Source organism: Schistocerca piceifrons, chromosome 2 (assembly GCF_021461385.2).
Source record: "Schistocerca piceifrons isolate TAMUIC-IGC-003096 chromosome 2, iqSchPice1.1, whole genome shotgun sequence".
NCBI lineage: Eukaryota > Metazoa > Arthropoda > Insecta > Orthoptera > Acrididae > Schistocerca > Schistocerca piceifrons.
Window position 1 is genome coordinate 909,377,783 of NC_060139.1, and position 23,700 is coordinate 909,401,482.

Consider the following 23,700-nt stretch of genomic DNA (forward strand, 5'->3'; position numbering starts at 1 on the left):
AGCCTCGACCCTCGAATTGGCGTCTGCACGCACCACAGCCCAGGTTATCATCGTTGCTGTGCCCACTGCTTGCGACCCCATGGCCACAGCCCAGCCTCATGATATGCCCATCATCATTAATATTATGATTATCATATCATCATCATCATCACCATCATCACCCCAGCTTGGACCATCGAACTGGCAGCTTTAAGAGCACTGGGTCCACCGCTTTTGACTCTGCTTAGAGACGGTGAACTGCAGTATAACTATCTGAAATTGCAAATTACTATTATTGACGGATGCGTATGCTTATTCCATATATATATAAGTTTTATCAGTCCCACTGTTTCATTTGCAAAAGTACTGGAGCCATCTGGCACTGGACAAACTACACCACAATGTGAAACTTCCTGGCAGATTAAAACTGTGTGCTCGACCGAGACTCGAACTCGGGACCTTTGCCTTTCGCGGGCAAGTGCTCTACCAACTGAGCTACCGAAGCACGACTCACGCCCAGTATCACAGCTTTACTTCTGCCAGTACCTCGTCTCCTACCTTCCAAACTTTACAGAAGCTCTCCTGAGAACCTTGCAGAACTAGCACTCCTGAAAGAAAGGATATTGCGGAGACGTGGCTTAGCCACAGCCTGGGGGATGTTTCCAGAATGAGATTTTCACTCTGCAGCGGAGTGTGCGCTGATATGAAACTTCCTGGCAGATTAAAACTGTGTGCCCGACCGAGACTCGAACTCGGGACCTTTGCCTTTCGCGGGCAAGTGCTCTACCAACTGAGCTACCGAAGCACGACTCACGCCCGGTATCACAGCTTTACTTCTGCCAGTACCTCGTCTCCTACCTTCCAAACTTTACAGAAGCTCTCCTGCGAACCTACACCACAATGTACTCGTCACCTCAGCATCGACCCTTGAATTAGTGTTCACAAGCACCACAACCCAGGTCATTATGCTCATCATTTGCCCATCATAATTATCACCCCAGTGTGGATCCTCAAATATTGGAAAGGAAGCACCCCGAAATTGTCAACACAGCTGTGTCCTGGCATCATGAGGTGCAGTACGGTTCTTTATGGTGAGCTGTTGCATCCATCCCCCCCCGCCCCCGCCCCACCGCCTCCCCAAAGAAGGCAGTAGTACCATCTATACAAGTGTTCTTTTATCGAGAGTGTCAAACTGTAGCTTTTTTCCAATATGCAAGAAAGATAGTCTGTTAAGTCGCTCAGCCATGTACTCCAACCTGATTTGTAGTCACATGTTTGTGATCCATTTAATAAGAGCGTCCAGTTCCATCCCTCTTCCTCCAGGTACTGCCGCTGACAAGACATGTAATAATGTACAGAACCTAGATGAGAAGGGTGAATTATGCTTTGCACGTCACTTCTGGCTTGCGACTGAAATTATTGAGATCATGCGTATCATATAGATACATACATAACATCTAATGTCTGTGGGCATTATAGTTTCGAAAGTATCTCATTCCCCATCACAATCCCAGACCTACCGAAATGCGAGAGGCAGAAACCTAATTACTATGTTCACGTTTATGCTCTGCATGTAGATGAAAAATAAGGAGGCCAGGAGATGTGAAGCACGAAGTAGTGGGATCTCTCTACTTTTCCAGAGTAGCTGGTCAACGCTCAAACATGTAGATCTATTGCTGATCTCCGAAGGTGAGAAGCATCACTACATGTGTATCAATATCTCCTGCCTACTTCCTTCCCAAATGTCGAGTCATCAAGGCATGAGGCACTTTCGCCACAGATGCCTCAACTCATTTACTGCAAGTGAGTATTTAGAAAGAAATCTAACTGATTGCTCGAGCCGAAACTGGTATGTGTGGAAATGCCCACTGAGGATGAAAAATTCTTACAGTTTAAGCATACCCACCACCAGCAACGCAGTTGCGTTATGTGCTGAGTTTGAGTGCTTAATAGTTCCTGTGACGCATTGTGAAGGTGATCTCATAGCCTCTCATACCACTTTTACAGAACGACAGGCACCATATGCAGCATTGTATGGTCCTATGATGCCATCTGCAGCAAATTCGAGTCATACGTTGGGGATAATCTTGTGTGATGATTGCTCTCTGAGCTCAAAAAACTTATGTTGAGTGTTGATGTCCTTCATACCAAAAAAATTCCGTTGACTGTCTCACAGGAGAATGATGCCTTATTGAAGCATACAGTGGAATTTCATATTTGTGGGTTGCCTTTGGACAGAAAACGGAAATTTTATGTAGAGACTATTGTCATCTAATGGGGAAGTTCCGTAGTGCAGCTCACAATGCATGCAACTAGAAATACCAACTGCCACTACACATACCCATCTTCTTCCATAATTTGAGCAGATACGGTGCTCACTGTCTTGTTGGGCACATGGGTGATTTCACCTTTGAGATTGATAAGTTCAGTGCAAAACTTCACAATGTAGAAATACATTTAATTTTCCAAGCGAATCACGTCAAGAATTTGCTCCACTTTCTGTATTCATTACGATTCATGGATGCACCTCTTCTGAAACCTGCTGCGACAAAGTATCAGGAGGATATGCATTACACCACAGCCACATACCCCAACGGAGTGAAGTTTCGGCTTGTGACGAAAAAGCGGGTCTTTCCAATGAATACCTGGACTCGATGGAGAGACGCCATGGAACCACCAGCAGCCTTATAGGCACTGCCATAACAGATGTGGTGTATATGTATGTGGCGAATGTTTTGCAGGAGTTCAACATTTCTAATTTATAAGAATATGCTAAATTGTAAATCGAGACGGATGGCACTTGCTTACAGATGTATTGACAAATCCCAGTACTTATGCCTGGGAACATATACTCTGGATACTGACTTCTGCTACACCTCCCCACGTGTCAACATCGAACTGTTGACCAATGTTGACATATTTTTTCTTCTCGAATGCAGGATTCGCGGGGGACTTTGAGAGGTTCCATGCCTTCTTTTGCATGTCTCCTCTCATTTTTATCAGTTTTATTAATGTTCTATGTCATTGCACGGTAGTAACAGACCGAATAAGGTCACTGTAATGAGAGTATTTGTACTGAGAGTTCAAAAAAATACTTGGTTCCTAAATATGAGTCAATCGAAATACATGGTCCTAACACGAGTTCCAATCACCGAAACAGAAATGGAGGGCGAGATTGAAGCCAGGACCTTGCGGATTCGGCTCGTGGAAAATCCGCACAAATACTCGGACAGAGCCGTTTACATACGTTGAAATGTAAGGAGTGGGAGAATGTAGTTTTCGTATAGAAAAAAAAAAAAGTGTTGGCTGTGCGTGAAACAAAAGGGAAACATTTGTAAAATAGACTGGATTAGAAAAAATCTTTCTGTTGTGTAGATATTAGGCATTAAGTGTGGTGATTTGTTTTTATTTTATATTCTGTAACATGTACTTGTGTAACTTGTAGGGGCTACAAAGCGACATATGATCTTGCGCGATACTGGTTAACTGAGAAAGCCAAGTGTCGTTCTAACTCACTTTTCCGGACGTGCCGTTACATGGGGGAGCCACCACTCTTCCGAGTCATTGGTAACACAGACTCCATCTTCATGTGTGTTTTGTCTTTACACCATGCCTATTACTGTGTCTTTGTTGAGGAAGAGCTACTGGATGCATATCGACAGTGTTCTGGACACGCCTTACAGCGTTGCACCATTTGTGTGTTTGCGCGGTATTTGTCACTGGTGTCATGGGCACACAATTGCAGTGTTACACCTATTTTCCGTGAGGCTTTTTTTTCGTTGGCGTGTTGGGCACGCCACAGCGCGTTGCACCATACTCTTAGGGTTCGGAGGCGGATATACAAAGGTGGCCATTGTGCCCGCCCATGCCGCTGGTGCTGGGCGCCACCTTTCTGGGAGTTTCTCGCACGATGGTACGTCACGTCTCTGAACGTGTGCGGTCGCAGGGATTTATCATATGAGCGGTGTAATGCAGAAGGTATGGAATTCATCAAGAAGTCCGGTAATTGGTGTCTTGGTATGAGATGTAGCACACAAGAGAAGTCTAAAAGTATGATATTTATAAGAACTTGTTTATAGAGGTAGAGTCTTTGCATTGTAACTTGCGAAGTCTGCCGGTTTTTTTTTTTTGTGTGTAAATTTTCCACCGTAAGTTTCAGTACATCTAGTTCCAACTCAGATGAGAAGCGACCTACTCAGCGTATCGGCCACGCTAGAGACAGCGACATCCATCGGGTTGTCTCAGCGGGGCAGGACGGGGGATTATGTATGGTAAACGCGTGTAGCTGATAAGTTACATATAGTATTTTTATTAATTTCCATTCCTAAGGCCATTGCATCTAATTTTATCTCGTGTAATACGTTTTAATTGTACATTTGTGTGCGGCCACCACGTTCTGAGCAGTTTCAGGGATCCATCGAGGCATCTGGGATCAGAGACAGCGGGGGACGTGCAGTGGCGCCTGCAGATAGCGTAGTTAGCGTAGTCTGGGAAGTTAGAGTGTCGCCAGTAGTTGTGAGAATGTTCCAGTGACGGGTAGGCTATATTTGGGATTACATATAGTAGTTTAGGGTTATGGGTAGCGTACTTCAGCTTTTCTTTATGTTAATGATTCTATAATTACACATACCCTGGTATTAACAATGCGCCCATAGGTTAAGTCACTATTCTTCACAATAAGTATTATAAAGTCTCTCAGCAGAGTATAAGAATTTTGTATTGTATTAGTGTAACAGGTCTATTCATGTAAATATTCATTTCGATTAATTTTTTTATTGAATGTACAGAATACTACCTAAGACAATTGTATGAAATTCTAAATGCTGTATTTGCAAAAAGTTTTGGGGAGGCACGCTTTATAGAACGATTTGTGTATTGTGCAGGTACTGGGAACAACGAGTAACTGCTGGACGAGAATTGACGCTACAAGGTGGTCTGTGTGGATTAAATGGGCCCGAGGGGCAGGGGGACGCCTGAGGGAGGCGGCTGTGCCAGGACACATGCCCCCTCTCCCCGACGGCTCAGAGGTGCGTGCCGCCTACCTGCTCAGCGCAGTGAAAGTAAGGCAGCGGCTCACATGGCGGACAGCTCTGGGCCAGCTAAGGTTCAAATGGTTCAAATGGCTCTGAGCACTATGGGACTTAACATCTATGGTCATCAGTCCCCTAGAACTTAGAACTACTTAAACCTAACTAACCTAAGGACAGCACACAACACCCAGCCACTCAGCTAAGGGCACGTGCCCTTAGCGCTAGGATTTCACCCACGCCTATCCATAGTGTAAGGCCCTCCCCTAAACGGCCGCCAATTCTGCAAACTGGAAGCTACAACATAGTTGTTATCGTCGCAGTCTAACAAGTGTTATACTGTGATGAAATTCAGTAACGATAAGAAATTTAAGCTTTTCTGGATAGTAATGTAATATGAATCTGCATTATTAAAGAAATAAAAATATTTATAGAGAATTGAAAGCATCGCCAGCAATAGAAAACAAAAAATAACGTGATGTTATTTAAGGGCAATAAGGAGAAATTTTCATTAACTAATTCACTTACTGTTGTTGTTGTTGTGGTCTTCAGTCCTGAGACTGGTTTGATGCAACTCTCCATGCTACTCTATCCTGTGCAAGCTTTTTCATCTCCCAGTACCTACTGCAACCTACATCCTTCTGAATCTGCTTAGTGTATTCATCTCTTGGTCTCCCTCTACGATTTTTACCCTCCACGCTGCCCTCCAATACTAAATTGGTGATCCCTTGATGCCTCAGAACATGTCCTACCAACCGATCCCTTCTTCTGGTCAAGTTGTGCCACAAACTTCTCTTCTCCCCAATTCTATTCAATACTTCCTCATTAGTTATGTGATCTACCCATCTAATCTTCAGCATTCTTCTGTAGCACCACATTTCAAAAGCTTCTATTCTCTTCTTGTCCAAACTATTTATCGTCCATGTTTCACTTCCATACATGGCTACACTCCATACGAATACTTTCAGAAATGACTTCCTGACACTTAAATCTATACTCGATGTTAACAAATTTCTCTTCTTCAGAAACGCTTTCCTTGCCATTGCCAGCCTACATTTTATATCCTCTCTACTTCGACCATCATCAGTTATTTTGCTCCCCAAATAGCAGAACTCCTTTACTACTTTAAGTGCCTCATTTCCTAATCTAATTCCCTCAGCATCACCCGACTTAATTAGACTACATTCCATTATCCTTGTTTTGCTTTTGTTGATGTTCATCTTATATCCTCCTTTCAAGACACTGTCCATTCCATTCAATTGCTCTTCCAAGTCCTTTGCTGTCTCTGACAGAATTACAATGTCATCGGCGAACCTCAAAGTTTTTATTTCTTCTCCATGAATTTTAATACCTACTCCGAATTTTTCTTTTGTTTCCTTTACTGCTTGCTCAATATACAGATTGAACAACATCGGGGAGAGGCTACAACCCTGTCTTACTCCCTTCCCAACCACTGCTTCCCTTTCATGTCCCTCGACTCTTATAACTGCCATCTGGTTTCTGTACAAATTGTAAATAGCCTTTCGCTCCCTGTATTTTACCCCTGCCACCTTTAGAATTTGAAAGAGAGTATTCCAGTCAACATTGTCAAAAGCTTTCTCTAAGTCTACAAATGCTAGAAACGTAGGTTTGCCTTTCCTTAATCTTTCTTCTAAGATAAGTCGTAAGGTCAGTATTGCCTCACGTGTTCCAGTGTTTCTACGGAATCCAAACTGATCTTCCCCGAGGTTGGCTTCTACTAGTTTTTCCATTCGTCTGTAAAGAATTCGTGTTAGTATTTTGCAGCTGTGACTTATTAAACTGATAGTTCGGTAATTTTCACATCTGTCAACACCTGCTTTCTTTGGGATTGGAATTATTATATTCTTCTTGAAGTCTGAGGGTATTTCGCCTGTTTCATACATCTTGCTCACCAGATGGTAGAGTTTTGTCAGGACTGGCTCTCCCACGGCCGTCAGTAGTTCCAATGGAATATTGTCTACTCCGGGGGCCTTGTTTCGACTCAGGTCTTTCAGTGCTCTGTCAAACTCTTCACGCAGCATCATATCTCCCATTTCATCTTCATCTACATCCTCTTCCATTTCCATAATATTGTCCTCAAGTACATCGCCCTTGTATAGACCCTCTATATACTCCTTCCACCTTTCTGCTTTCCCTTCTTTGCTTAGAACTGGGTTTCCATCTGAGCTGTTGATATTCATACAAGTCGTTCTCTTATCTCCAAAGGCCTCTTTAATTTTCCTGTAGGCGGTATCTATCTTACCCCTAGTGAGATAGGCCTCTACATCCTTACATTTGTCCTCTAGCCATCCCTGCTTAGCCATTTTGCACTTCCTGTCGATCTCATTTTTGAGACGTTTGTATTCCTTTTTGCCTGTTTCACTTACTGCATTTTTATATTTTCTCCTTTCATCAATTAAATTCAGTATTTCTTCTGTTACCCAAGGATTTCTACTAGCCCTCGTCTTTTTACCTACTTGATCCTCTGCTGCCTTCACTACTTCATCCCTCAAAGCTACCCATTCTTCTTCTACTGTATTTATTTCCCCCATTCCTGTCAATTGCTCCCTTATGCTCTCCCTGAATCTCTGTACAACCTCTGGTTCTTTTAGTTTATCCAGGTCCCATCTCCTTAAATTCCCACCTTTTTGCAGTTTCTTCAGTTTTAATCTACAGGTCATAACCAATAGATTGTGGTCAGAGTCCACATCTGCCCCTGGAAATGTCTTACAATTTAAAACCTGGTTCCTAAATCTCTGTCTTACCATTATATAATCTATCTGATACCTTTTAGTATCTCCAGGGTTCTTCCATGTATACAACCTTCTTTCATGATTCTTAAACCAAGTGTTAGTTATGATTATGTTGTGCTCTGTGCAAAATTCTACAAGGCGGCTTCCTCTTTCATTTCTGTCCCCCAATCCATATTCACCTACTATGTTTCCTTCTCTCCCTTTTCCTACACTCGAATTCCAGTCACCCATGACTATTAAATTTTCGTCTCCCTTCACAATCTGAATAATTTCTTTTATTTCATCATACATTTCTTCAATTTCTTCGTCATCTGCAGAGCTAGTTGGCATATAAACTTGTACTACTGTAGTAGGTGTGGGCTTCGTATCTATCCTGGCCACAATAATGCGTTCACTATGCTGTTTGTAGTAGCTTACCTATTTTCCTATTCATTATTAAACCTACTCCTGCATTACCCCTATTTGATTTTGTGTTTATAACCCTGTAGTCACCTGACCAGAAGTCTTGTTCCTCCTGCCACCGAACTTCACTAATTCCCACTATATCTAACTTCAACCTATCCATTTCCCTTTTTAAATTTTCTAACCTACCTGCCCGATTAAGGGATCTGACATTCCACGCTCCGATCCGTAGAACGCCAGTTTTCTTTCTCCTGATAACGACATCCTCTTGAGTAGTCCCCGCCCGGAGATCCGAATGGGGGACTATTTTACCTCCGGAATATTTTACCCAAGAGGACGCCATCATCATGTAATCATACAGTAAAGCTGCATGCCCTCGGGAAAAATTACGGCTGTAGTTTCCCCTTGCTTTCAGCCGTTCGCAGTACCAGCACAGCAAGGCCGTTTTGGTTATTGTTACAAGGCCAGATCAGTCAATCATCCAGACTGTTGCCCTTGCAACTACTGAAAAGGCTGCTGCCCCTCTTCAGGAACCACACGTTTGTCTGGCCTCTCAACAGATACCCCTCCGTTGTGGTTGCACCTACGGTACGGCTATCTGTATCGCTGAGGCACGGAAGCCTCCCCACCAACGGCGAGGTCCATGGTTCATGGGGGGGATTCACTTACTATAATACGTTTATTTGAGGGAAACTGCAGAGCAAACATACAATGCGAAAACAATGGTCTTGAATCTGTCACGTCGCCAGTAAAGCCACGGATGCACTCGAATAACTCTGTCGTCTAAAATCACTGTTATATAGAAATAAGTGAAGGTTGTTTTGTTTATGTAGGCCCTCATAGTAGCTCACGAAAATTAAAGAATATAAGAATGTCATAAAGTAGAAATGCCTAATGAAAGCAGTAAGATATTTGCATGTATGACATATTTCGTTAGTATTTGCATGGGTAATGGGTGAATTTTAACGTGTAAATTCTTCCAATAGCATACCTGCGCATTATAAACGAGGTTACAAAGAATTGTAGCTGTTTCTGTGTGATTAGTGACCTATATGCTGTTGCAAACGTCTCAGGAAAATAATGTGTCGTTATTCTTTGTCCTGTCTGTTTTTAACCAAAAGATTTAGCAATTTCGTAAATGTCATTCAAACCATTTTAAAAAAATAATAATGTGATGTTTATGTTTGTCACAGAGCAGTTATGGAGGAAATATATGCTGCGGTGTTTCATGGCTGTAAAACGTCCTTCATGCTGTGCTAGTTCTTCTTTCACCCCTAAAATTTTTCAGCAAAACTATTCAGTGAATAGCACGCGAAATCAGCTTGGATCGATCTAGCAACAACAAAGTAATTTTGATGCCCTCTGGAAGTATAGTGAACATTGTTGCTTGTTTCACATATACTGTCTGAGTTCTGAAACTTAAGTGTCAAGTATACTGTGGTTCCTCTTTCTCCAAACAAATTATTCTTTGAGGGTAGGTTTATCCTGTTTTAGCTTTGGGTGCTTTTCCTCACATAGAAGTATGTTTCTTCATAGGCTATTCATCTGGATACTGAGTTCTTGTATTTAAAGAATTCATTGCTACATTGTTTACTGTTATGTTTGCTGTGGAAGTACCTGGCACAGCTGAGCCCAATTGTGCACGTTCCTTGTAATGTGTCTTTTAACCACCTGGGAAAATTTAAGACCTACCAAGATATTAATGTAACATTCACTCCAAGTGCAGCCGAACGCGGTAAGCCACGTGGGTCAACTGAAACGATGCCCAGGCGCCGAACAAAGACCGGGAAAACCGGGACTGAGTGGGCGGGACTTGTTCCGGGTGAAATCCCAGCGCTAACGATTCCTGTTAAGGGCGGACACAACCCATTCCCACCGGGACAGGCGACCCTGTTGGCGGCTGGCCAAGGAGACACCACGACGCCACTCAGCGGTGACGCAGAAATGGGGATTCCACTGCAGAAAAGGTGTCGGACGACGAGGGCGTGCTCTAACAATGGCAGCACGAAGCTTCGGAGAGACCTCTTGAGCCGCACTTATGACGGACACTGTTTACTGTTCCTGAATGAGTTCGCATAACTCACTATAGTAGGCCAGACTGCATGCCCAAAGCAGTTCCGTGCTGGGTATTGCTGGACTGCAGTTTGTCGTGATTGTCTCCTCTCCTACAGAGAGCAGTTCCGAGCAATCGTCCACGCTGATCGATCTGCTATACTTGCTTCAACATCCATCAGATGACTCCACAAGTGTTGGAGTCACTCTAAGAGTAGTATCCTGTATTGTAATTTTTTGGTCTAGATAAGAACAAGTGTTACTGTCTTCGGACAGGCGACTACCTGTCCAATGGACTCAAAGCCTGTACATATGCTTGCCATCGTACGTTACTTCACTGCACATCAACAATAGGCTGTCGTACCACCCCACGAGCTTCTTCTTGATGGACAATGCCACTACAGAGAGTGAAGGATGACTGGAGCTACTTCCGGATGCTGCGCCTGGTTCCAAGAAATATTAGATTGGTGTCCCACACCACTAGTCGCATTGCTCCCAGCAGGCGCCCCCTTCTCCCACCATCTCGCTCCACAGACGAGTGCGGTAATGTCCGTGTGTTGAGTGATGTTAGTGTGTGAAGGGTGTTATGGTCAACTGCCTTTTTTTTTCTCAGACAACTGCGTGAACACAGTAATATTCGTGCCTTTAGTGATAACATTGGTTTTTTGCCCCTCCCTCCAAACTTTATTTAAGTCACTAGAAACTGGAAATACAATTTTAACTGCATGTATATTGTTTTGTTTTATATCTTTCAGTCTTATTTTTTTATATATACATGTTCATGTTAATGATATCCTGGTTCCCTATCATCATGTTAGTTTGGAACAATTTTTTTTGGTGATGCACACTATGTTACATAACCTTCGATCACGCAGGTATACTTAAAAAATTTCTGTCTTTTTGTGTGCACTATATCCCTCTATCTCAATTATGTTGATGCCTGTCAATTGTCACTATGTGAACAAGTTTTTTATGTATGTGTCAATAGTTACAAAATGTTATACAGAATAATATGCTACAGTTACACGAGAGTATTTTTGTTTGTGTATGTGAGCGGAATATCGGAGGTTAAAATTCTGGTTAATGGTGAATGAACCATCAGTCAATCAATCACAGTGAAAAATTATCATCATTGCTGTTCAGGGAAACGGCATGAGTGTGGTTAAATGTTTCAACCATGAAGCATAGAAATATTGTTTGCCTCTTTGGCTTCATGCAGAAGTATGTGTGTGTTTGAGTTGGGCACCAGTAGCTAATTCTTAAATGTTACCTTAATGAGAAGTTTGCAGACCCATTAGGTCAACATTTTACTGCAGCTTCGAACTTGGCGTCCTGGCATGTGCTCAACATTTGTATGATTATGCGAGTATGTCCTTGTACGACAGTGGGCTCCCTGAGGATGAATCTGTGTTGCGTGTGACTTATTCGTCAATGTGAGTAAGATGTTGGCAAAGTCATAAGAAAAATTCCACCTTTCGTTTTATCATCAAATTTCAATGTAATCTGCCAATTTGTTGTGACATTTTGGAAACTGTTTCGACTGATTCTTTTTCAATAATTGACACACTACCTTTGTCAAGTGAGTCGACCGCTACCAAAAATAATCTAAAGTGACTGGGGGGGGGGGGATGGGTAATGAGAGGTTCCATGCCCTCTTTTGCATGACTCCTCCATTTTCATCAATTTTATTAATGTTCTATGTCATTGCACGGTAGTAACAGACCGAATAAGGTTATTGTAATGAGAGTATTTGTACTGAGAGCTCAAAAATACTTTTCACTTTATTCCTATACATGTTGGGTTAGTTCCATCGGTGGCCTGGTGGAGGCGAGCATCAGAGGACGCGGCACACCGCGTTTCCGTTTGGGATTTGCACTTCCCTGAATTCTGAGGGGTTTGTACAATAGGCTTAAGCGCCTGGCGGAACGACTGACGTAGGTCGAGTTTCGCCCATTGTATGCAGGGCGAAACGACCTACGAGACGTCTGAGTGTTGCCGCAGCTTATGTGTTTACCGTTCCGGCGCATCTGGAATGAAAATTCCAGGCACCGACTGACTGCATTGTCCTACTGATTCTGAGAATACTTGTGGACTGTGCCCTGCTGAGTGCGACTGTCTGGCACCGGATGGCCGGTGGTCTAGGCAGGTTGTTTTTGTATCCGGTCAAACGGCAAGTTCAGTGCCCTCAGCTGAATAGCAGAGGCATGATTGGTCAACTTAAACTGAGGTTAGTTGACGTCATAAAGCCCTGCTCGAAATTGGAGGGAACGGTCCCTACTGGCGCAAATGATGTTATGAGACAGTGTGGGGGAATTTTGGAATCAGAACTGAATGCTAATTCGCGGTTTTTGAGGAGAGTAGGGATTTGAGCAACGCTGGCTTCGCTCTTGCATCGCATCACAGGTGGGGATTCGGGATCTGATCTTCGTCGGAGTCGGAGGGTCTTGAGACTTGGTCACTCGTTTTCGGAAAAAATTATGATTCTTGGACAGCCTTCGCGGCCAGGGGTTGACACAGAATTGCTGCACGGCAGAAGTCGGCGCCTACATCATCAGGACGCTGCCTACCGACGACGTGTTGCAGATTTCAGTACTGGTACAGTATTTTGCGGCTCCGGCATTGTAGGACCTTATCAATTTTATACTGAATCCCTCAGCAGCACGCGTGCTCGCTTTGCTACGAGTCCACCTTGCTTGTTTCTCCATGTGATCCCATTTGAGCTCCTACTACTAATTGCGATACTGCCATATAGTCGGGAGATTAATATTTGATTCATTAGGACCTCCAATCATTATCGTCAATCTATTGCATCACGGAGAGTAGGAGCCCCTTGTTCCTGAGCCAACTCTTATTCTCATATTATTTCAGTATACCCTATCCTTTAACTTACTGTGTGTGTCGACAATCATGTGCCTTTATGTCTTGACGTATAATAAATCTCATTGTAATATTTAATCCGCATATCATTTCCTAGATATAGACAGAATACCATTTCCTGTTGTTATTATGATAAAGTTCCATTTTTTGAGTAGATTACAATTTTTATTAAATTAATGTGAGTGTGCACTCTTTATTTTATCAACTCGCAGTGTCCACCATTATTTCCTTCTGTTGCCGTTGTGCTCATAATTAATTAGCTGGTAGATAATGGTTCATGGTGTGGGTTCCTGTAGTCATGTCCTAGTTCATGAACCACGGGCAACGTATGAGTGGCCAAGTAAGTGGTCCCGACAGTCGGGATACCAGTTACTTTGGAATAAGGCTGGGCATCTCTGACATATTCTGAGTCGTGGTCACCTTTGTGCTCATACGGCAAAGACTACCAAATCCACCGACTAGTTCCTCAACCGTTAGGGGTAAAACCCAATGGGATTCGGGGCAAGTAAGGCTAGCAACCTGCTTCCCTGGTACTTTAAATATGATGCTGGCAACAATCAGAGCAAAATGCCTCGGACCTTTGGAGGTGACGGAGTCCCACCTCTAACTGACAAACCAGGGACTCCTAAGATACGACTTGGCAAACAAATGGTAATGAGATGGGGAGCTATTAATATCAATAGGGACTACTCTGGGAAGAAGGTAGAGCTAGCAGAGGCTGCAAGTAAGATGGGGCTGGACGTTTTAGCTGTTAGTGATATTCGGGTAAGGGGTGAGAAAGAAGAGGAATACAAGGTCTACCTGTCAGGAGTCAAAGCAGGAATAGCACACTGAGGTGTAGGGCTTTACATCAGGAAAGAAATGGAACCCATCGTAGTTGAAATAAGGTATGTAATCGAACGACTGATGTGGATAGATTTGACAGTGTCTGGCAAGAAAATTAGGATTGTGTCAGTATATTCGCATTGTGAAGGGACAGATCAAGATAAGATGGATAGTTTTTATGAGGCACTCTGTGATGTAGTTGTTAGAGTAAAGAACAAGGACAGTGTTCCGCTCATAGGTGGTTTTAATGCCAGGACTGGAAATCGAACAGAAGGGTATGAAAAGGTTATGGGTAAATTTGGAGAGGATATGGAGGCCAACAGGAACGGGAAACAACTCTTGGATTTCTGTGCCAGTATGGGCTCAGTAATCACAAACTCCTTTTTTAAACATAAGAACATTCACTGGTATACTTGGGAAGGCAGGGGAACCAGATCTGTCATTGACTATATAATAACAGATCAGGAATTCAGGAAGGCTGTGAGAGACACACGTGTATTCAGAGGATTCTTTGATGACACTGATAATTATTTAATCTGCAGTGAAATTGGGATTGTGAGGCCGAAAGTGCAGGAGGTCAGGGCAATGTGTAGGAGGATAAGAGTGGAGAAACTTAAGGATAAGGAAATCAGGCACAAGTACATAACAGCGATCTCAGAAAGGTACCAGTTAGTTGAATGTAGTCAATTACAGTCATTGGAAAAGGAATGGACAAGGTACAGGGATACAGTACTAGAAGTGGCTGAAGAATGTCTTGGAACAGTAGTGTGTAAAAGTAGGATGAAGCAAACAGCTTGGTGGAATGACACAGTCAAGGCAGCCTGTAAAAAGAAAAAGAAGGCGTATCAAAAATGGCTACATACTAGAACTCAGGTAGACAGAGAAAGTTATGTTGAAGAAAGAAACAAAGTCAAACCGATAATTGCAGCATCCAAGAAGAAATCTTGGGAAGACTTTGGAAACAGGTTGGAGACTATGGGTCAAGCAGCTGGAAAACCATTCTGGAGTGTAATTAGCAGTCTTCGAAAGGGAGGTAAGAAGGAAATGACAAGTATTTAGGACAGGTCAGGAAAACTGCTGGTGAATCCTGTGGATGCCTTGGGCATATGGAGGGAATATTTTGAAGAGTTGCTCAATGTAGGTGAAAATACGATTAGATGTTTCAGATTTCGAGATGGAATGGGATAGGAATGATGATGGAAATAGGATCACATTTGAGGAAGTGGAGAAAATGGTCAATAGATTGCAGTGCAATAAAGCAGCTGGGGTGGATGAAATTAAGTCGGAACTCATCAAATACAGTGGAATGTCAGGTCTTAAATGGCTACACAGGATGATTGAAATGGCCTAGAAGTCGGGACAGGTTCCATCACACTGGACAAAAGCAGTAATCACACCAATCTTAAAACATGAAAACAGAAAAGATTGTAACAACTACAGAGGTATCTCTTTAATCAGCGTTGTGGGTAAAATCTTAGTTGAGGACCAATTGGATGAAAATCAGTGTGGGTTTAGGCCTCTTAGAGGTTGTCAGGACCAGATCTTTAGCTTACGGCAAATAATGGAGAAGTGTTATGAGTGGAACAGGGAATTGTATCCATGCTTTATAGATCTAGAAAAGGCATATTACCTGGTTCCTAGGAGGAAGTTATTGTCTGTTCTACGAGATTATGGAATAGGAGGCAAACTTTTGCAAGCAATTAAAGGTCTTTACATGGATAGTCAGGCAGCAGTTAGAGTTGACGGTAAATTGAGTTCATGGTTCAGAGTAGTTTCAGGAGTAAGACAAGGCTGCAACCAGTCTCCACTGTTCATATTATTTATGGATCATATGTTGAAAACAATAGACTGGCTGGGTGAGATTAAGATATGTGAACACAAAATAAGCAGTCTTGCATATGCGGATGACTTAGTTGTGATGGCAGATTCGATTGAAAGTTTGCAATGTAATATTTCAGAGCTAGATCAGAAATGTAAGGACTATGGTATGAAGATTAGCATCTCCAAAACGAAAGTAATGTAAGTGGGATGGAAATATAAACGGATTGAGTGCCAAATAGGAGGAACAAAGTTAGAACAGGTGGACGGTTTCAAGTACTTAGGATGCATATTCCCACAGGATGGCAACATAGTGAAAGAACTGGAAGCGAGGTGTAGCAAACCTAATGCAGTGAGCGCTCAGCTACGATCTACTCTCTTCTGCAAGAAGGAAGTCAGTACCAAGACTAAGTTATCTGTGCACCGTTCAATCTTTCGACCAACTTTGTTGTATGGTAGCGAAAGCTGGGTGGATTCAGGTTACCTTATCAACAAGGTTGAGGTTACGGATATGAAAGTAGCTAGGATGATTGCAGGTACTAGTAGATGGGAACAATGGCAGGAGGGTGTCCACAATGAGGAAATCAAAGAAAAACTGGGAATGAACTCTATGGATGTAGCAGTCAGGGCGAACAGGCTTAGATGGTGGGGTCATGTTACACGCATGGGAGAAGCAAGGTTACCCAAGAGACTCATGGGTTCAGCAGTAGAGGGTAGGAGGAGTCGGAGCAGACCAAGGAGAAGGTACCTGGATTCGGTTAAGAATGATTTTGAAGTAATAGGTTTAACATCAGAAGAGGCACCAATGTTAGCACTGAATGGAGGAATTTTATAAGGGGCCTATGCTCCAGACTGAACGCTGAAAGGCATAATCAGTCTTAAATGATGATGATGATGATGATGATGTAGATAAGGAGGAGGTCGAGTGCAAGTCTCATTCTCATGCAAAATTCGTCTGAATTAAAGAGGTACAAACTCTTCTCCACCCCGGCACCTCGCAGTAGTGCTGGAGGGAATTCACACCACGAATCCTGCAGGGTTGTCCATAAATCCGTAAGAGTACTAGTGGGTGGAGATCTCTTCCAAACAGCACGTTGCAAGGCATCCCCGATATGCTAAATAATGTTCATGGCTGAGAAGCTAGGTGGCCAGCGGAAGTGTCTAAACTCAGATGAGTGTTCCTGGAGCCACTCTGTAGCAATTCTGGACGTCTCGTGCGTAGCATCGTCCTACTAGAACTGCCCAAGTCTGCCGGAATGCACAGTGGATATCAGTGGATGCAGGTGATCAGACAGGATGGATATGTATGTACAACCTGTCACAGTCGTATCTAGACGTATCAGGGGTCCCATATCACTCCAACTGCACGCGCCCTGCACCATTACAGAGCCTCCACCAGCTTGAACAGTACCCTGCTGACATGCAAGATATGTGGATTCGTGAGTTGTCTCCACACCCGCACACGTCCATACGCTCGATACAATTTGAAACGATACTCGTCCGACCAGGCAATATGCTCCAGTCATCAACAGTCCAATGTTGGTGTTGACGGGCCCAGGCGAGGCGTAAAGCTTTGTGTCCTGCAGTCATCACGGTATACGAGTGTGCCTTCGGCTCCGAAACCTCATATCGATGATGTTTCGTTGAATGGTTCACATGCTGACACTTGTTGATGGCCCAGTACTGAAATCTGCAGCAATTTGCGGAAGAGTTGCACTTCTGTCACGTTGAACGAATCTCTTCAATCGTCGTTTGTCCCGCTCTTGCAGGATCTTTTTCCGGCTACAGCGATGTCGGAAATTTGATGTTTTACCGGATTTGTGATATTCACGGTACACTCGTGAAATGGTTGTATTGGAAAATCCCCACTTCATCGCTACGTCAGAGATGCTGTGTCCCATCGCTCGTGCGCGGACTATAACACTACATTCAAACTCACTTAAATCTAAATAACCTGCCATTGTAGCAGTACTAAACCATCTAACAACTGCGCCAGACACTTGTTGTCTTATACAGGCGTGCCGGCCGCAGTGCCGTATTCTGCCTGTTTACAAATCTCTGTATTTGAATACGCATGCCTTTAGCAGTTTCTTTGGCGCTTCAGTGTAATTTTCTTGTTTGAATTATTTGTATGAAACGTAAGATTAAGCGTGTGTTCCTCGCAGGACGTGGCAACTTTGTTGTGCGCCTTCAAGTGCTCCTGCCGAATTGTCAATCCTAAAGTAATTTTGGACAGACTGTTGCCTTCTGGAGTAAGAGTCTCAAAGGCCGCACTATACCATTATTAGCCCATCTTTGAGTAGCACTTGCATCTATACAGTACGAATACACTTTTGATCTGAGCTCCATAAACTCCACAATTTGTGACCTATTTACCTTGTCTTTCATCAGGCCGATTTCCTTCTTCATCTGAGGTGTTATATCATAAGGATTATCAGCCACACGTACAGACGTGTCGACTTCTTTGGTATGGTCTTACTTGCTTTACATGGGTCGCAGCCCTTCACCCGGCAGATGAAACTGTATGTACCTTAATAAAGTAACTTGGAATCAGCGAGTCTGGCTCCCCAAACTTATAGTGGAATCGTTATTTGTGGAGTTTGGAGGAGTCCAGAATACATATATCTCTACAGACAAGCTCCGTGAACTTCACTGGAACCTTAACCATCTCCTCAGTGATTAAGCCACCGTTGAAAATTGTGTCCCACATAAAATTTGGCCTAGTGACGTAAACTCTTGCACCATTATTTCCATCCCAACGGCAAACCGAATGAATTTCGTGTTGGTTTCTAACAATTTATGTGGTTTTGTCGAAAATAGAATTATTTATTAATTTGTAAAAATCTTTTTCAAAATTACACATCACATGAGCCCTCTTCCAGTATTTATATCAACGTACTTCAATCAGGGACGCTAACTGAAGAAGATGCTGTGGGCGATTCTAATAATGCCAAACTGAGACATTGTTGGAGGATCCTATAGTGTGGGATGTATCCTTGCTTATTCCCCAGCGCTGGCATCAGCTTTCCGATGGAACCATCTTGCAGGAGCAGATGCTCTGGACACAGTGGCAAGTCACTGTGTGCGTCATGCAAATGGATGGGATATGCCAGATCTGCCTCTAAGACCTATCTCTCACCAGAATCAGCAACCACATCTTGAGTAAGCTGCGCGGGGTAGCCGCGCAGTCAGGGGCGCCTTGTCACGGTTCGCGCGACTTCCTCCGTCGGAGGTTCGAATCCTCCCTCGGACATGGATGTATGTGTTGTCCTTAGCGTAGCTAGTTTAAATTAGATTAAGTAGTGTGTAAGCCTAGGGACCGATGACCTCAGCAGTTTGGTCCCATAGGAATTTACAACCACATCTTGGATATCTCTCTTCAGGCAGCCATCAGAACCACCAGACGGCAGAGATCGTTGATTGTATGGCGTGGCCATAGAGACTTCTACATCCAAGTAAAAGATGTCATTCAAATCATAGATGGTCTGTACTCTCCCTCAACCATTCACGGGTTATTCGCCTTGGCATACCTGTGCACACGCTGGTAAAGTCCCTCGTGAATCCTGCTTTCGAAAAAAAGTAACATATCAACATGGCAAATAGTTAGATTCTGATACATGAAATAGAACACAGGTTCCAGAGTGTATGTGTACATACATACACTCCGGGATTTCTCAAAAATGTCTGCGAGCTGGAGTGCATCAGTGTCCATATACAATTGAACATACTCCCCTAAATCAAGAGATGTTGAACTCCTGCCAAACATTCACCATATGCTCATACTCTGCAAGCATTGTGTCTGTGTCTGTAAGTTTACTGGTGAATATGGTTATGGTAGACAACGTAGTCTTGTGGGGTATTTCCACTGAATCCAGGTATTCGTAGGAAAGACCCTCTTCTTTGTCACAAGCCGAAACTTTGCATCATCAGGGTATACAGCTCTGGTGATATGCATATCCTCCTGATTCATTGCGTAAGTTTTTGAAGAGGTGCCTGCATGAAGCACAATCAATATAGGAATTGGAGTGATATTTGTTGTGCGGTTTTCTGCTTTGTCAGGTGCGACACTGATCTTATCATTCTTCAGGCCAAAATTACCCATGTGCTCAAGTAGAAAGTGAGCAACACACCCGCTCAAATTACGGAAGAAGACGCGTGTGTGTCACGGCAGTTGATACTTCAAGTTGCATGCATTGTGAGCTGCACCGTGGAACTTCCACATTTGATGACAATGATTTCTACATGGAATTTCTGTATCTCTATCCAACAGCAGCCCACAAATATGAAAGTTAATTGCCTGCTCATATAATTCATTATTCTTCTGCAACTTGGTCATGGGAATATTATTACTATAAAGAGCATCAGCTTCCAGCACAAGTATTTTAAGCTCAGACAGCAACCATATCGCAAGATTATCCTTGATGTATGCTTCGAATTTACTGAGAGTAGAATTATACAAGCGTACAGCTTGCTATGCAGCTGCATATGGCATGGGTCGTCCAGTGAAGGTTGTATTAGAGGCAGCAGGTTTACCTTCACACTGTGCCACAGGAATTAGTAACCGCTCAAAGTCAGACAGCGTTCCTGGTGGTGGGCATTCTTAAAATTTAAGAATTTTTTATCCTCTGTGAGCATTTCCACGCATACCAGTTCCTGACCCACGCAGTCAGTTAAGATGTCTTTCTAAAAACTCTCTTGTAGTGAAATATTTGAGGCATCTACAGCAAAAATGTCTTGTACCATTTTATTTTGGTAATTGGGAGGAACGTAGGCAGCAGATGCTTTTGAACCTGAGGTAATATTACTTCTCGCCCTCATCGAACAGCTACAAATCTACGCATCTGAGGCGCTAAAAAGTAGAGGGACCCAACTACTTAACGCTTTTTTTCTTTCTGCACAGTGTGCTCTTCACCATCCCCTGGCTTGCTTTTTTTATCTTGCTGCTAAGCATAAACGTAAACTGAATAAATTTTGTTCTACCTCTCGAATTTTTGTAGATCCTTGGTTCTGATAGGGAATGAGATGCCCTCAAAGTTTCTGTGCTCACAGATATGATATGCTACGTAAATATCCTTACGATATGGATATTCTGAATAATTTCTATCACAAGCCACAAAGGATTACGCTAATCAATATTCATCAGCCTCTTTTAGATTTTAGACATTAATAGGTACTTTCTTAAAAGCAATATCATTCGAAAGGGAGATGAAACTAGGACTCCCATTAACTGGGTCATGAACATGTGAGTAAACATCGAAGTGGAGTACATAGCTGAGTGCCTTACCTGACACTCATTCCTACATATCGGAAAAATGGGATATTATGACTCTCTTGGCAAAGGTATCACACCAGTTAATGACTGATCCACCCCACGATATCACTCCATTTTTCATCCAATTTTTGACAATACGTTTCTCCTCAGCAATACTGTCTTCTTTAGGAGGAGTGGGTGTGAGTGGTGGGTGTCAGGTCACAATACAGAACGGCCTTACAACTAATGGTGGAATCTGTGGGCCGTGGACAAGTTCAGGGAGCTCCCTTTCCAAGACTACTACTTGGTAGACATTAAGATAAGTAGCAGGATATTGATATTCCACATTAGTGTTACCAATGCAAGATTGCAAGATCAGTAGTCCAATATAGCTGCGTGATTTACCTGGCATTCACTAACAGGGTGACTGCAACTGTTAGGCCCAGGATGATAGCAGAATGGGCCAGGATTAGGCGATGACCACCCATGGCGATGTGACGTATGTGGATCTCCCTCGCGAAGAGTTGGAAGCTGCTGGACGTGTAGACAGGTCCACTCACGATGTGTGGAATGAACCTGTTCGCGAGGTGTATAACAGCAATGATAGAACACACGCACCGTCGATGGCTGCATCAACGACGGGTCTGGCAGCAGTGTTGTTGGCATTGATAGTGCTCACAACAGTCCAGCACACAGAAGTAAAAGTACAGCAATCCCGGCTCTGGGCATCGTTCATAAAGGCGGCACTTCCAGTTCATCAAGCAATTCTGAAAAATGAGCATCACAACAGCCGAAAATAGCTTGTGAATTTATGCCCACAAACATACACAAAAACACACACACAGGTATATATAGACGGATACTTACTAAAAGGTTTGCATCGCCCGACTGTGTTAAAAGCACATATGCCCCCACAATCATCTCATTTAGTTCATCTGAGGGCCACATTGAGGGTGTTATAGGTTGAGGCAATAGAGGCGGTACCTCGTATTTCTTAAGCAGTTCTGAATTATGTGACAGCTAATGAGCAGCGAAAAGTTATGCAAGTCTGAAATAAAAAAGGAGTTACTTTCACAGAAACTCTGCGTAATCACCACATCACCAGCGTCAGGTACCTGGCTAGCAGGAATCCATCTGCCAAAATAATAGCACATATCCTGCTGCTGTGCCTGGCTTGCTATAACAAAAAAGGAAGCTTTATAAGAAAACAAATGCATGAAACATCAGCAGCATTTGCTACACATATATAAAACACACAGATGCACATATGTACTACATACTGTTTTCATCAGTGATACATACTGACATAATGTGCTTAACATCTCAATACGCAGACATATATTCACATATCATCCCTCTATTTCTGTGAACAGTGATGATGGATCATAAGTAACGACTTCTCAAACAGCGAAATAAAAAAAAAAAAATTAAATTAAAAAAACACAGAGGTTAAGTGAGAAAAAAAGACACACATTTATAAAGATATGTTACACACCAGGATCAACCAAACCTAAAAAGTGCATAACAGTCAATAATATCGAAAAAAATTAGACACACACATACACACAAATCTGCTACTTACACACAATATCCCATCCTGCATTACTTCTGCACATAATGCATTGCCAACAGGGGGTGATGGTGGGCTTTTATCATTACCACCAACCCCCTCCTCAAAGTGGGAGCACTTATTTGCTTCATTGCCAGTGCCATGTACTGATTAATGTTTTATGACTGATGCCTAGATGCTGGTCAGACAAATAGACGGGCGCCATTCAGTGCTCATTATTTATAGTCAGCGGTCAGGAACTGCCTGCGTCTGTACATCTGTACAGAGAGAAATTATTTCTGCAGAAATCATCAGGTGAGCTGCCTCATCCAGCAGACGATACATTCCCATAGAAATGATTTTACTGCATGTGTGCATTGTATTTCTATAGAATTCGCTGTTTGCAGCTGCACTTTCCTGCGAAGTTTTAAATAAATTCCTTTACTGATGGTGATGACCTCCATCGTCCTATTACGTCTTTTAGCCTCCTGTAGTCGGTCTTCTGCATTTTGTACATTCCTTACTGCTGGAGTTACTGGGACAGTTTCTCATACTAACGAACCAATGGCTGACAACCCAGCAAAGCAGGGATTAGAAACAGAATGATTCCACTAGATGTATTAGGTATTGGCAGAACCCTAGACATTTTCATACGTCCTTTTGTTCCACCTTTCTGCCTCAAGGCATCTTTTGGCACTGCCGCCGCCGATTGGATGGAATTTTTAATGTGCACCCGTAATTTTTTTCTTCTTCTTTAGTATACGATGAGCTGCGTTCATAACTTGCCTGAAATTCATTTCAGCATCCAGTTTAAGTTTGGCATGCATTGATTTATTAACCGTGAATGCAGCAATACATTGACCTATCCCAATGCTCTTTCTTCGACGTATCTGCTTGGTTTTACCAGCTAATATTCAAACAGCAACGGCATTTGCGATATCATACTCCTTGCATGCGTTGTCTAGTATAGTATTTTCCTTATCACCATGAACTAGACTCTTTTTTCAGCTTTCTTCCAGATCCACAATAGCTGTAAACAGGGATATGAAGTTCAGCTGGTAGGTTATTGAGAATACCACCCCCACCTCTGCTGCTGATGCATTTCGTAGCACTGCTGCATAGTTTGAGGTTTCTGTGTGCTATTATACAGCGGATTGTAAGCATCCA

General features: G+C 43.0%; 1 non-coding gene across 1 annotated transcript; it reads right to left on the minus strand.

The window, feature by feature from the left end:
* Positions 1-410: 410 nt before the first annotated feature.
* Trnas-cga lies at positions 411-485 on the minus strand. Its single transcript has one exon. It is a non-coding gene; the product is annotated as a tRNA-Ser (tRNA).
* Between the last annotated feature and the right edge of the window lie 23,215 nt (positions 486-23,700).